A 13729-nucleotide genomic window follows, 5' to 3' on the forward strand; every position below is an offset into this window, starting at 1 on the left:
TAAAAGCTTAGTGGAGGGAGGAAGATGTGGCATATTGGCACCCGAAAAAAGATGTTCAGCTTCACGAACATTCGTTGGGTACCCAGGAGCGGGCTGGCTGGCAGACAGGAACAGTAGCTCAGAGGAAGCAGGAGGGAACGAGTCCCAGCGGCACGTGCTTTGTTGGGTTGACTTGTAAAGTGCAGCCTGTGTGCTACTAGAAGGCGGGGTGTGTGAGGGGAGTGATGGGAAAGAGGGTCTCACACTACATGCATGTCACAGCCTCAACCAGTGAAGCTACAAGCACGGTCACTCTCCTGACCAAGGAGGCCCCAGTTCCTGACCTCAATGCCTGTACAATCCAGTGACGGCTTGTGAAGAAAAAAACTCACTTCTTTTTGTCTGCTCTCAATACAGTTCTTCACTTCTGGCCATCTAACATGTGATTTCCCCCCATACTAATCAGTCATGTAATTCTCTCTGGTCACTGAGTGGGTGTCCCACAATTCAAAGCAATTCTGACACCGCCTACCTGGAGTGAGTGTCAGATCCCAAAGGTGAGGACTTGGTCTCATAAGACTACATCACCCCACTACTTCTGATGCCAATCACAAGTCCAGGTTGTCACCTGAGCTTCTGACTGACAAGCTATAGATCAGAGGTTCCCAGGACCCCCTCCTTGGGTTTGGTAATTTGCTAGAGTAGCTCACTGAACTTGGGAAAACAGTTTATTTACTGTTTATTATTACCAGTTTATTATAAAAGGATACCACTCAGGAGCAGCCAGGTGGAAGAGATGCAAAGGGGGAGGTATGGATGGGGTCACGGAGGTTCCACGCCCTCTCCAGGTGCACCACCCTCCCAGCCCCTCCACGTGGTCATGAACCCAGAGGATCCCTGAACCCCACTTAGGATTTCTATGGAGGCTTCATTATGTAGGCATAATTGATTAACTTCTTGGCCTTTGATGATTAATTCAACCTCCAGTCAGGTGGGGCTGAAAGTTCCAACCCTGTAATCACTTGGTTGGGTTCCTTGGCTACCAGCCCCCATCCTGAGGCTCTCCAGGAGCTCCCAGCCAAGGGCCATCTTATTATCATACAAAAAGACACATCACAAAAAGACACAGCACTGGAGATTCCAAGGGTTTTAGGAGCTATGTGTCTGAAAATGGGAGCAGAGACCCAGTATATGTATTTTCTTATGATGTCACATTGCTTTTCTTTTTGGAAGGGACAATCATCATTCTTTGAGCTCTGGCATATTCCAGATAATGTGCTACGTCTTGTACAAACACTATTTTAATTCATCTTTATGATGCCTCCATGAAATTGGCATCACTATCCCTATTTTATAGATGCAGAAATTGAGGCCATGGGAGGTTACCCAGCTAGTCAGTGGCAAGCTGGAGATTCAAGTTCATTGCTGACTCCAAAGCCTATTATTTTTTATTGCACCAAACTGCTTCCAAAAGTCTAGAGAAGAACTAGGGAGGAGAAGGATGGTGAAGCTTGATAGGCTGGCTTCTCTGCTGAGGTGAGCACACCTCCCTCACACAGCCTGACTTTTTATTTTCTGTGACAGAAGCATGAGGGGATATATGGAGGATATATATGGAAGATGAGAGTTACAAAAGCCATTCATACAAGTCCAACTCGCAATCCCCCCTTCCTCTCAGCTTTGGTTTGGAGTTGAGCTTCAGGGAAACATTTCACCAGTGCAATGGGTTGGACACAGGAAATAGAGAAAAAGTTGCTTCTTTCCTCCAAGGATCTGTGCCCCTTTGTCCAATCCCTTCTCCTCAGCTACAGCTTTCCCTGCAGACTTTAGCTTCCTAAGATGTTTCAGTTTGGCGTGAGAAGCATTTGTTAGCCATTGGAGGGTCTTGAGCCTTTAAGGGACAGGTTCAGTGTCATCATTGGGAGAGTAGAGCCTAGAACAGGCTGGAAGCTGAAAGGTCTGCTACGAGGTTGTTTTATCCATCTGGACATGAGGCCCTCTCAGGTAGGGGCTGTGGACATAAAAAGATGAGGGGAGCTACTAGAAATATCAGCAGAGGAGAGATTAGTAGGACTTGAATCTGAAAAGGAGTGAGAGAGAGATATCAAAAGTCTTCTTGGATAGATATGGTTAATAGATGGTATTTATGTTGCCCTTCTGTATCCTGTGCCCTTCTGTATCCTGTGCCCAGGGCAGACATCACTAATCAATCACAGTTCTTTTTTGGGCTCAACCACAGACTCCTTCTAAACACAGCAATCTGTGTTAACTCTCACTAACCCACTGGTATTGCACATAAGTTGAAATCTACTCGATCTCTGCTCTAATGTTTCAAGTCAGGAGGACTCAGCAGAGGTAGTTTGGGAGAATTCAGGAGGTAAGAGTAAGCTGTTCTGTCTATATTTTTGTTCTTAGGTGTCCAGGGGAATGCGTATTGTGAGAACAGGAAGACAGGACAGTGGAGAGGTTAGGCATTAAGGGTAGAGCTGTAGAGCTGGAATTCATCTCTAATTAGGCAGTAATTGAAGTCATATGAATGGAGGGATGTCTTCCAACAGAGTGAGTAGATGGGGAAGAGAACAGAGAGCTCATTGCCAGAGGATAGGAAACTGCTCACGATGCTGAAACAAGAAAGTGAAAAAAGTTAACAAGAGAAAAAACTGCATCTCTCCAGCCCCCAAAGTGGAATCCTTTGGAAACTTAAGGAACTGAAGTGCTGGTTTCCTTACAGATTACAAGGGTTAATGCTGTTGACGCCTTCCTTTTAGTCTCGGATATGAGCCAGTGTTTCTTCCAGCAGTGATGCTTTAAAGGAGCCTCTCTCCCTGCAGTCTCCCACTCCACATCCTGTTTCCGGTCTTGGGCCAGCTCACCCTTCTTCCTTTGTGCCGTGACTTCTCTCTTCTCTGTGGTTTGGTCCCATCCCAGCTTGCCGTGCAGAGGGAAGGCTAGGTACCACACTTGTGATCTTGTCTTCCTGATGGCTACCTTAACTAATCACTCTGAAACCCTTAGGTTCTGGGGATAATTATTCCCACAAAGTCAAGGACTCTCTTTCCTTCCAGTGACCTGGAATTACCCTCTCGCAATGAAAGCACCCAGAGCTTTGGAGTGACTTCTCCGCATTAACTCTGAGGCCGAGTTGCAGCGAGGAAGTCTACCCTTTTAATAGGGGAAAATATTGCCCTCGTAAGTCTTTATGCAACACACTTGAGCCTAATGCTCACTTACCAATTTGCCTTTATAACTTCCATTTTGAGTGAATTAAGTCCTCCATACGGGTAGTTATTAAAGAAGTGATAAGTGCTTTATAATTCAGTAAAGGGTAGCCTGGCCATTTCAGATTTTCCTAAGGAAATTGGCCACTCGAAAGGCAGCACTTTCAGGACCGCTGCGGCCAGCTGCTCTTAGGCCCAGAGCTTGCACTATTGGATTACTTTCAAGCCAGCTGCTCCGGCCTAGACTAGACTTTCCTTCTCACTCAGACTTTCTCCTCCAAGGCCCACTGGGGAGAAAGGGTCAAAGCTAATGTGTCTCTCCCTGCCTCAGGCTGTTTCTGCTCTTGATCAAAGACCTCCTCTTTCTCTCCTAGTTCAAAGCTGAGATGTCTAGTAGGGACTGGAGGGTTTATGATCAATGTGGTTTGAGTCTCATCTGTAGACAAGAGGGGACTGTCTCCAAGGGGCCACAGGGCTGTGCCTCCCTCCCCTACCCGCCAGGCACAGCTTGCTTCTTTACACCTTTGTCTTTTCAAATAGTTGGAGAAAATGCTGGTCCCGTCAAGACCTTGGGAACCATAGCCTTTTCATGACTTGCTGCAAGGTCCCAGGGTTCTGAGGAAGTACAGTCATTTATTAATTTGTTCATTTAAATCTTCTACCTTGTACTAAGAACTGGGCTGAGTGTTGTGCATACAGTAGTGAACAATATAGGTTGCCTGCCCTCAGAGAGCTTGCATTCTGTTGGGGGAGAGACACAGTCAACAAGTAAACACATACATGAGGTAATTATAGATTTTGTCAAATGATATAAAGGATGTACCTAGAGTGACATTTCTCAACCTTGGCACTATTGACATTCTGGAGGGGATAACTCTTTGTTGTGAGGGGCTGTCTTGTGTTGTAGGATATTTAGTTACATCCTTGGCCCCTACCCACTAGATGCAGTAGCCCCTCCCCAGTCATGACAACCAAAAATGTCCCCAGACATTGCCAAGTGTTCTCTGAGGGCTTAAATCCACCCCGGCTTGAGAACTATTGATCCAGAGGAAGGTGATACAGAATGTCTTTAGGTGGTTGGTCAGGGAAGGCCTCCCTGAGGAGATGACATTGAAGGGGAGTCCAAGTGCTTTTAAGGGCAAAACCAACTGCAAAGGTCCTGAGATGGGGGGAGGGAGCTTGATGTTTTGAAGACTAGAAAGAAGACCAGTGGGAGGAAAGCCAAGTGAACAAGGGTAAGGTTAGTCTGAGCTGAGGAGGGAGAGAGATGAGCCAGACATGGAGGGTCTTGCTGGCTGAGGTGGAGTCTGAATTCCATCTCAAGTGCAGAAGCCATTGGAGGTTTCTTTTTGTGGCGAGTGGGTGGGGGAGGGGGACATGATCTGATTTATGTTATGAAAAGCTCATTCAGCCTTCTGTGCGAGGACAGGTTTAGTCAGGTGGGAATGGAAGCAGTGGTCATGCTTTTGAGGCAGTGGTCTTTGTGAGGGGCGATGGTGGCCTGGGTGATCAGGGGTGATAAGAGTGGAGGTTCTGAGGAGCGGACAGAGCTGATGATCTCCTGTGGAGGTGCACTTGCTAAGGGGTGGCTGTTGGAGGGAAGGAAGGGAGCAATGAATGATGAAGTTTGACTTGGACAACCGGGTGGTACCGGTGCCATTTACTGAGATGGAGAAGCCCAAGTGGGAGGACAGCAAGGGCTGGTGTTGGACCTGCGGACGTATCAGGGAAGAGCCTGGAGCTCAGTGGAGAGGTCCGACTAGAGACACCTTGGGGCGCTTGGATGGTGTTTGGAGCCAAGCACCTGGGTAAGATCCCTGTGGCTGGGTGGGGGCACAACCTGGAGACTCCACCATTGAGGGATCAGACAAAGACTATGGAACCAGCAAAGGAGACTAAGAAGGGCTAGCCAGAGAGATAGAAAGAAACCCGGCAGAGAGTGGAGTTAAGGAATTCCTAGAGAGGAGAATGTTTTCAGAAGGAGAGAGTAGTTAACTAGGTAAAATGCCACCAAGAGACTGGGAAACTGGGTGGCAGAGAAGAATTTGCCAACGTGGAAACCACTGTTGACTTGGCAGTGTAGTTTCAGAGGAACAGAAGAAAGGCAGTGTAGTTTCAGAGGAACAGAAGACAGATTGGGGTGAAGAATCAAAGGGAGGTGAGGAAGTGAGGCCTGGGAATGTAGACAATTCTTTTGAAAACATTTGTCATACGGAGCTGGAGAGATGAGTTGGTAGCTGGAGAACATGGAGTCCAGGAGATTTTCTTTGAAATGGGCTCTCCTAGGATGTGTTTGTATGCTGATGGAAAAATCTAAGAGGGCGAGAGTGAGGGGACAGAGGAGAGAGGGAGAAAATAGGAATGAGTCCTCGAGAAGTTGTCTCGAGGGGTGAGGGCAGGGGAAGGTCCACAGCGGGGCTGGTAGAGGGCTAAACACTTAAGCTCTGCTGTTGATCACTTCGGGGTTCATTCATTCATTCATTCCTTCAGCCAGATGTCACTGAGCATTTGGTCAGTGCCCTCAGAAAACTCATGTTCTGGTGAAGGTCATCGTCACCTGGGGAAGGGAAAGATGGAAAAGCTGAGCTCAGGTGTCAAGAGCATTCCCATCTCATCTGCTGCCATGTTTGCTGAGAGGAGGCCCTGCCCACTCCCCCACTCCTGATCCCCGTGGTGGGCAGTAGACATGACATCTGGTCCTGGGGGGGGAGATCTGGGCCTCCTGAGACCTCTGGGATCACCCCGTTTCTGGGCTCTGTAGTGATGCCCCAAGTTGCCTGTCCCCAGTTGGGATGTTGAATGGTGTGCCCTGGGACACATTCCTCCTCAGAGATCAAGTTCAGGGTTCCTGTGGGATTGGCCCAGGGCTCTGGGCTGCTCAGCTGGGCCCAGGGTGAGGACCTTGCCTGTGCTGAGCCTGGAAAACCTCTGGCATGAGTTGGGGCATCGAGGCGGCTATTTAGCACCAACCTGGATGGCTTCCCAGTCATGTACTTATCCTGGGGTAACTGCCCTTATTTGAGATTCTGGAGGTGAGGGAGTGGGGAAGAAGGCAGATAGGATCTCTGTTCTCAAGTATCATAGTTCTAGAGACACGACAAACACGTAATCAAATAAGACAATTACAGATGGTTATGAAAGGCTGTGAAGGACATAAACGGGCTTGCGTCAGAGCAGCTGGCGGGGAAGGGAGGGTGGGCTCACAGAGGAGCCAGCTTCTCTGAGAAGGTGACCTTGGAGGGGAGACCTGAGGGATTAAAAGGAGTCAGGGAAGAGCATTTCATGGAAGTTCTGACCGGGAATAAGCCTGGCAGGTTTAAAAAACAGAAGGCACGTCAGTGTGGCCAGGGCCTAGAAAACCAGGGGAATGTGTTCAGCGAAGGGACTATGGAAGCGGCTAACAATCAGCTCATGAGGGACCTCGTAGGCCACGGCCCGGGTTTTGGATTTTATTGTAAGGACCAAAGGAAGCAGTTGGAGTGTTATAAGCAGGGGAGAGGATGATCACTCTGGAGCAGAGACTGTGGAAGGAGAAGAGTGAAAGCAGGGAGGCCAGCTAGGAGGCAGTGGCCGTTTGCAGTTAGAGGCGGTGGCTCCCTGGCGTGCAGATGTGTGGACAGCAGTGAAAATAGGGAGAAACAGACAGACTGGTGATGGGCAGGTCAGTCTGATCACAGGCTGGGACCTGAGCGGGGCAGCTTGGACTCCCCAGTGAGCTGGCTGAGTTCCAGATGTGTGCCCTTGACCTTTTCTCTGTTAGGAGACGCAGCATTTCAGCACCTGAAGAGCACAGGTGTGCACACAAACATACCCCGTTCGTTCCTGGCACGAGCTTTGGAATTGATCAGGAAGCCGGCACAGATGCTGCCATCTTCCATCTGTTCACCACACGATCTGAATGTTCCTTTCTGCAGTCCCGGGGGTGTCTGTGATGTGGGGCTGGTTCACCGTGGTCCTTGGCGGGCAGCTGCTTGTAGAGCTGGTGTGCTCACGTGCTGGCATGCCGGAGTTGCCAGCCCAGGAAGGCTCCCCAGGCTTCTAGTATCCCCCTTGACAGCTGTCAAGGGAGGGAGAACCGGGTGACTTGGCTGGTGTGATCCGATGCAGCTCTCCTCCAGCCCCCTGGTGCCTGCGCTCCATGGAGCTGTTGCTTCAGACGGTTTGTTTATAATGCTAAACATATCAGATAATTGAAAGCTAATGCTTCTGTCTGGATCACTAGACATAATATGCCTGGATAACAAATCAATTTCCTCCTTGGCCTGCAAAGCTGGGAAGTCAAACACCCGGCACATCCTTTGTGTGTGTGCAAGTATGTGCGTGTGCGTGTGTGTGCACGCTCATGCATGTGTGTGCTCCAACGCTGACTTATTAGAAAATGAGGTTCCAGGCTAGTTTCTCCAGGCACCCAACTCTGTCTTAGAACAGGATTCAGGTGAGAAGGTGATGGGAGCCTCAGGTCTGACAGGGGACAGGGGCATCTGGTGATGAAGCCACACCTGTCGAGCCTTGTTATCCGAAGCTCTTATGTTCTGTGTTGGAGGCGTGGAGAATTCATATACAGAACATCTGAGAAACACCAGTTTCAGCTACCTCCTGCCAGGATACAGCTCCAAGAATGAATATACTGAATATAATATACTAGTGATGGTGCCACCAGGAAAATGTGAATTATGAATTACCAACAAGAATGCTTACTTATCTGGCGAGCTCAATTATCCAGAAAGGGAATGCGAAACAAAGTAAGAAAACAAGGGCAAATATCTACCTCTCTCTCTGTGTGTGTGTGTGTGTGTGTGTGTGTGTGTGTGTGTGTGCGCGTGCGCACGCATGTCTGTGCCTGAAGTTTTTCATATTCCCTTAAATCCTTATTCAGATTCCTTTTACTTTTACTGAAGGCACAGTTCCAAAGACGGTCATGGAATCAGCTAGACATTGCACTAGTGCTAGGCGTCAGAGCCGAATGGAGGATGTGGGCATGGCCTCATCTAATCCTCATGGCCATTGCATTTCCTATTAGGAAACTGAGGTCTGGAGAGGCTGGAGTAACTGGCCCAGAGGCATCAGGCTTCTAAGCACAGAGCTGGGTGTCGTCTCCAGGTCAGCCTACCTTCAGGGTGCCTGCTCTTGACCTCTGTTCTCCAATGGACTGCAGAGCAGACTGGTCTCAGCATGTTGCAAGGTCCCCGGGGGCACAGCCCAATAGCAAAGAAGAGCCAGAAAACCATTAAAAATGAAGGCAATTGCACTTAGAATTCAAGAGTCATTTCAGGGTAGGACCACTTTGGGTAGGGGCGCAGGTTCTGCTTACTTTGAGAGCCTCTAGTGGTGTCACTGCTACAGCTCAGTGGGCTAGGTGGGTTGATCACAGTGATCCAGGATCATCAAGGAAATCTAAGCCGTGTTCTGTTTACTCTGCTTCAAAAGTCAAGGAGGTGTGTAATGAATTTTTTGGGAAAAAAGAAACATTCAGCAAGGAAGTTGAATACGCAGAGAGTTTTTTAAAATTAATTAATTTAATTTATTTATTTTTGTCTGTGTTGGGTCTTTATTGCTGTGCACGGGCTTTCTCTAGTTGAGGCGAGGGGGGGCTACTCTTCATTGTGGTGTGCGGGCTTCTCATTGTGTTGGCTTCTCTTGTTGCAGAGCATGGGCTCTACGCGCACGGGCTTCAGTAGTTGCAGCACGCGGGCTCAGTAGTTGTGGCTCACAGGCTCTAGAGTGCAGGCTCAGTAGTTGTGGCGCACAGGCTTAGTTGCTCCGTGGCATGTGGAATCTTCCCAGACCAGGGCTCGAACCCGTGTCCCCTGCATTGGCAGATGATTCTCAACCACTGCACCACCAGGGGAGCCCCATGCAGAAGTTTTGCATTTAAATTTAGTTGTCTGGAAAATTTGGTTATGAAGAACAGCTCATTAATAGCAGTGAGGAATCACAGTGAAAATAACAGCCATCTGACAGCAAGGGAGGAGAGAGGAAAGCTTGGGAAAATGAAGAAATACTGGGCCTGCCACATCTAAAGGAAGGAAGGATGCTCCCTTGTCCCACCAACCAATCCTTGTCTTGCTGATTACCCAGGTGAGGAGGAAAGTTCTGCCAGATGAAGGGTGCTTTGCCCCTCTCATGGGCCTTCCCAACAAACTTAGTCCCCTGGTGTTGGATGGACTTGAACATCTCAGTGTTCTAGGGTTTTCTGTGTTTAGGATTTAAATATTGGAGGTATAAGCAACTCTTAAACATATCCACATGGCATGTTTTTAATTAAAATAGGGACCACAGTCTGTACCATCTAATTTTTATATGCTTGGAGATTGCCAACTCATTACCATACTGGCCCAAGCCAAACAGAAGGAAGAAGAAGCAATGGTACAAAAGCACAATTGGATTTAATCTAGCACGAAGGATTTTTATATTCTCTGTGAAAGTATTAATTAATACTTCATTTGTATCCTAGCTCATTTCCACAGGGCTCCGAAGCAACTGTGGATTGGGTTTATCTGCTCCAGGAATGGTTGCTGGGTGAGCCACTGAGAGTGGCTCCTTTCCTCCCAAGTCCACCTGGAAGCAGCATGTACTTTGACCATGGGACCCCCAAGATCTCATTGAAGTTTTCTGAGCTGTAGCCCTAAGCCCAGCTCCGGCTTGGGAGCTCAGTGTTGTCATGAATTAAGCCTCACTTCCTCCCTCTCTCTGGAACAGTGTTGCATATCAGCTCCTGGCAGAGTCATGATTCTGTGGTGTCAGGGAAGGGCAGTGGCGAGAGGGCAGGGACAGGGCATTGCGTTGACTCTCTGGATGGCACATTTCGTATTTCCATGCAATGACGAGGCCTTAGAAATGCAGAAGGATAACATTCAGTGGAGGGACAAGGCACTAGGCAGTGGCTTCCAGCCAGAGCTTGGTGAGAAGAGACCATTATTGCTTTTAGAATGTGTAACCTGTCTTGGGCCAAGGTCCAGTGGGCCAAAGACCCCTCATTTCCTCTCAAGTAATGCCCTTGTCACGGGAGTGTCCTGAGAACCATGGCTTTTGATTTTCTTCTCTCACCTGGACCCTGTGACCTAGAGGCAAGCTTTTTGGTGTTGGCCTGGGGCCTTTTGGTGTTTGCTGCAAAACAATCATTTTCAAAATTATGTCTGAAGCCATGAAACTTTTTTTTCAATGGAATCTTAGGTAGAAGCCTTGTATAATAAAGCAGGGTTTCCCAGCCTCGATGCTGTGGACATTTGGGGCTGATAATTCTTTGTTGTGGGCATGCTGCCCTGTGCATTATTGAAATGTTTAGGAGCATCCCTGTGGATGCCGGTGTCACTTCCTGTCCCCCAGTTGTGACCACCAAAAATGTTTCCAGAGACATTGTCAAATGTCCCCTGGGGGGCAAAATCGCCTCCAGTTGGGAACCATTGTATTCAAGGGACTAAAGTGGAGGTAATTAAAGTAGGGATGGGAGCCTGGAGTCACACTGAGAGCAAGGCTTCAGGTCTCTGTGGGGCAGCTACCACCACACACTGCCTGAGCAGACAGACGCAGGATCTGGCGGTCCCACTGACCCATGTTCCTGGCATCGCTCTGAGTTCTCGTCTCCCCACAGCGGCAGCAGGCTCTGCTCGGGGGGGGCTGGTGCAGCCTGTGGTCCTGGAACAGGGTGACCAGTGACTGCCCCGTACAGGGCTCAAGGGCCTAACCTTCCTTCAAAAACATCATTCTTGATTGTTTTTCAAATGACAAAATCAGTGCTCCGTGAAAACAACCTGGATGACCCAGAAAAGCACACAAAAAGAAGTCACATGTAACTGTACCAGGCGGAGGGAACCACTGTTTACCACAAACCAAACCAAAGCAGACTGCTCTCATACTTTCTCCATTTATTATTTTTAGAGCCTGCCTTTTAAACTTAAAACTCATGGCCTCCCTATTAGCACAAAGCAGCCAGCAGAGTTACCATAACTGACCCCCCGGGCTGGTACCAAGTGGTGAGTCATCGAGAAAACTTGGCAGGTGCCCTGCCCACGTCAACTGCAAATGTCAGGCTGCACCTTCGCCACCCTGCTTTTCCCTGGGAACCCGCTCTGCACTGCCGTCTGTGCATCCTCTGAAGCTGTTTATAATTTCTGCTTGAACAGTTTTCCTGGAGGTCATGAATGACAGGTTTACTGTCCCTCCACCCTTCTGCCCCTTGGAGTTTTTAATCAATGATTGCTGAGAGGTGACAACTTCCAGCAGAACCAGCTTGCCCTTTTTAGCTTGAAAACTGAGAAAAGATTGCTCAGCCTCTACAAAACCCAGGTTTAAAAACAATCATCACAGGCACTACCTGAAGACTGACTGTGCATCCCAGCTGCCGAAAGGGCTTTTTAACATAGCCTTTCAATCTTCATGTCCTTCTTATGATGAAGGTATTTCATTGATATTATCCCCATTTGACAGATGACGAAACTGAGGCACAGACAGGTGAAGTAACCTGGACAGGGTCACATAGTATCCTGGCAGCCTGGCGCTACGCAGGTCAGCAACCTTTTTCTGTAAAAGGCCAGAAAGTCAATATTTTAGGTGAGTCTCTGCAGCTCCATCTCACCTCCATCTTTGTGGGGAAAAGTGGTCACAGAAAAGAGTAAATGAGTAGATATGAAAATGGACATTTATATTTCATATACTTTTTTTATTTTTGCCATACTCGGGCCTCTCACTGTTGTGGCCTCTCCCGTTGCAGAGCACAGGCTCCGGACGCTCAGGCTCAGCGGCCATGGCTCACAGGCCCAGCCGCTCCACGGCATGTGGGATCTTCCCAGACCGGGGCACGAATCCGTGTCCCCTGCATCGGCAGGCGGACTCTCAACCACTGCGCCACCAGGGAAGCCCTCATATACTTTTCACATGTCACAAAATAGGATTCTACTTTTGATTTTTAAGAAAATGTAAAAACGATTCTTCCTTCTCAGGCTGTACAGAAATGAGCGGTGGGTTGGAATTTGTAGTTTGCTGGCCTGGCTCTGGAGCCCCAACTCCTAACCACACTGTTGCACCGTTGCTGTAAAAGTGCTATTCCCCCATATAGGAAAACTCAGACCCAAAAGAGGATGCAGGGACCATATGCTATTGACCAGGGAGTCCTTTGCACCAAGGACTTCAGCCATTGTCCTGCCATGTCTCGGTGTGTGCCTATGCAGGGGAAGGGTCATTTGTGGGCATAAGGACAGGAGGGCTGAGAGGGGTAAAGTATTAGAATGCAATAATGACTGACAACTCAGCCATAATAAAAACACATTTCTGGAATTCTAATGTGGGCTCAGAAAAATGATTTCATTTATTTAAACAACTTGATTGACAGCTGCTTGTTGGAAGTAGATTCTTGTCTGAAGCTGGGCTCCCATGAATGAATGGCCACCTGCAGAAACACTGCAATCTATTTGGTGGTTTACATGGACCGAGGCACCAGTGAATACTCTGGGTGGGAGTGGGGCTGGCCCAGGTCCTTCTACCACTTCTGGCTTTCCTTTTCATCTGACATGGAGCCAGGGTCCCTGCCCTGGCGAGACCAGACCAAGCAAACTGTCGTGGGGCCATGAGGCTTCCAGGGAGAAGGCTTTGGAGTTGGAATTCAGTACTGACCTGGCCACCTGGTCCATGTCCCCAGCAGATGCCAGTGTGTCTGGCTGCTTAGCAGGGGCTCCGAGAGAATGTGGTACAAAAAGGGCTCTTGGCATACCTTGTTACTACGCGACTCTGAAATGCTTCCAGAGGCCCTGGCCACCACCTCCCTGTGGCCTTCCTGGCTCCGGCTCCAGTTGATGGCAGATGGCAGAGCCACGGGTGGGGTGGGGCTAGGGAGGAGACGTCTGGGGGAGGTGGCTGCCACTTTTCTGTGCCTCGGGTAGCTCTGTCCCAGGGTGAGCTGTCACTTCTTTTCCCTCCTTGCAAAGAGCAGGCTTAGACTTTGGGGGCACTGACAGGAGAGTCAGATCCCAGGAGGGTAGCTTGGGCAGCGGGAAGCCTTTTCCCGTGGCCCCTTGAAGCTCCTTGGGGTAGCGGGTATGTATGAATGGTCTTCGCTCAGACAGCTCTAGAGCTGGAAAGGACCTTGGTAATCAACAGTCTGATGGTTCTCCACCTTGACACCAAAAGCAGTAACGAGGATGTTTGTCCCTGGTGTTTTGTCAATATAAAACAAACAAATAAACGAACAAAGGAAATCAAGTGCATATCCATGATAAGCCCTTCCATGCTAACAGTACTTTCAAGAATTCCTTTGCTTTGGGCTGGAATTTATCCACTGGGTGAGTCAGCGCTGCTTTATGCCTGTTGATAAAAAGCTCTGGTTAACAGTGATTTATATCTTGGATTAATAAATCCGAGAAGGTGAATTAATTATTACTTAATAAATGTGTGTGCTTTTTTGATACATGTTTAGGGAGCTAAATATGAAGACTCTTGGGAGTAAGTTCTAAAACGAGATCTTTGTGAAGAGATGGGGGTGAAACTGCTGATCTGGTGCAACCCTCTGTCTTTACAAATGAGGACACCAGAGGCCCAGA

General features: G+C 48.6%; 1 protein-coding gene across 7 annotated transcripts in view; it reads left to right on the top strand.

The window, feature by feature from the left end:
* Nucleotides 1-13729, top strand: part of NTRK3 (neurotrophic receptor tyrosine kinase 3) — a 371729-nt gene that overhangs the window by 59927 nt on the left and 298073 nt on the right. The gene's annotated exons all lie outside the window — the stretch shown is intronic.

This window comes from Aethalodelphis obliquidens, unplaced genomic scaffold (assembly GCF_003676395.1).
Source record: "Aethalodelphis obliquidens isolate GAN/ISIS:26980383/991018 unplaced genomic scaffold, ASM367639v1 scaffold49, whole genome shotgun sequence".
NCBI lineage: Eukaryota > Metazoa > Chordata > Mammalia > Artiodactyla > Delphinidae > Aethalodelphis > Aethalodelphis obliquidens.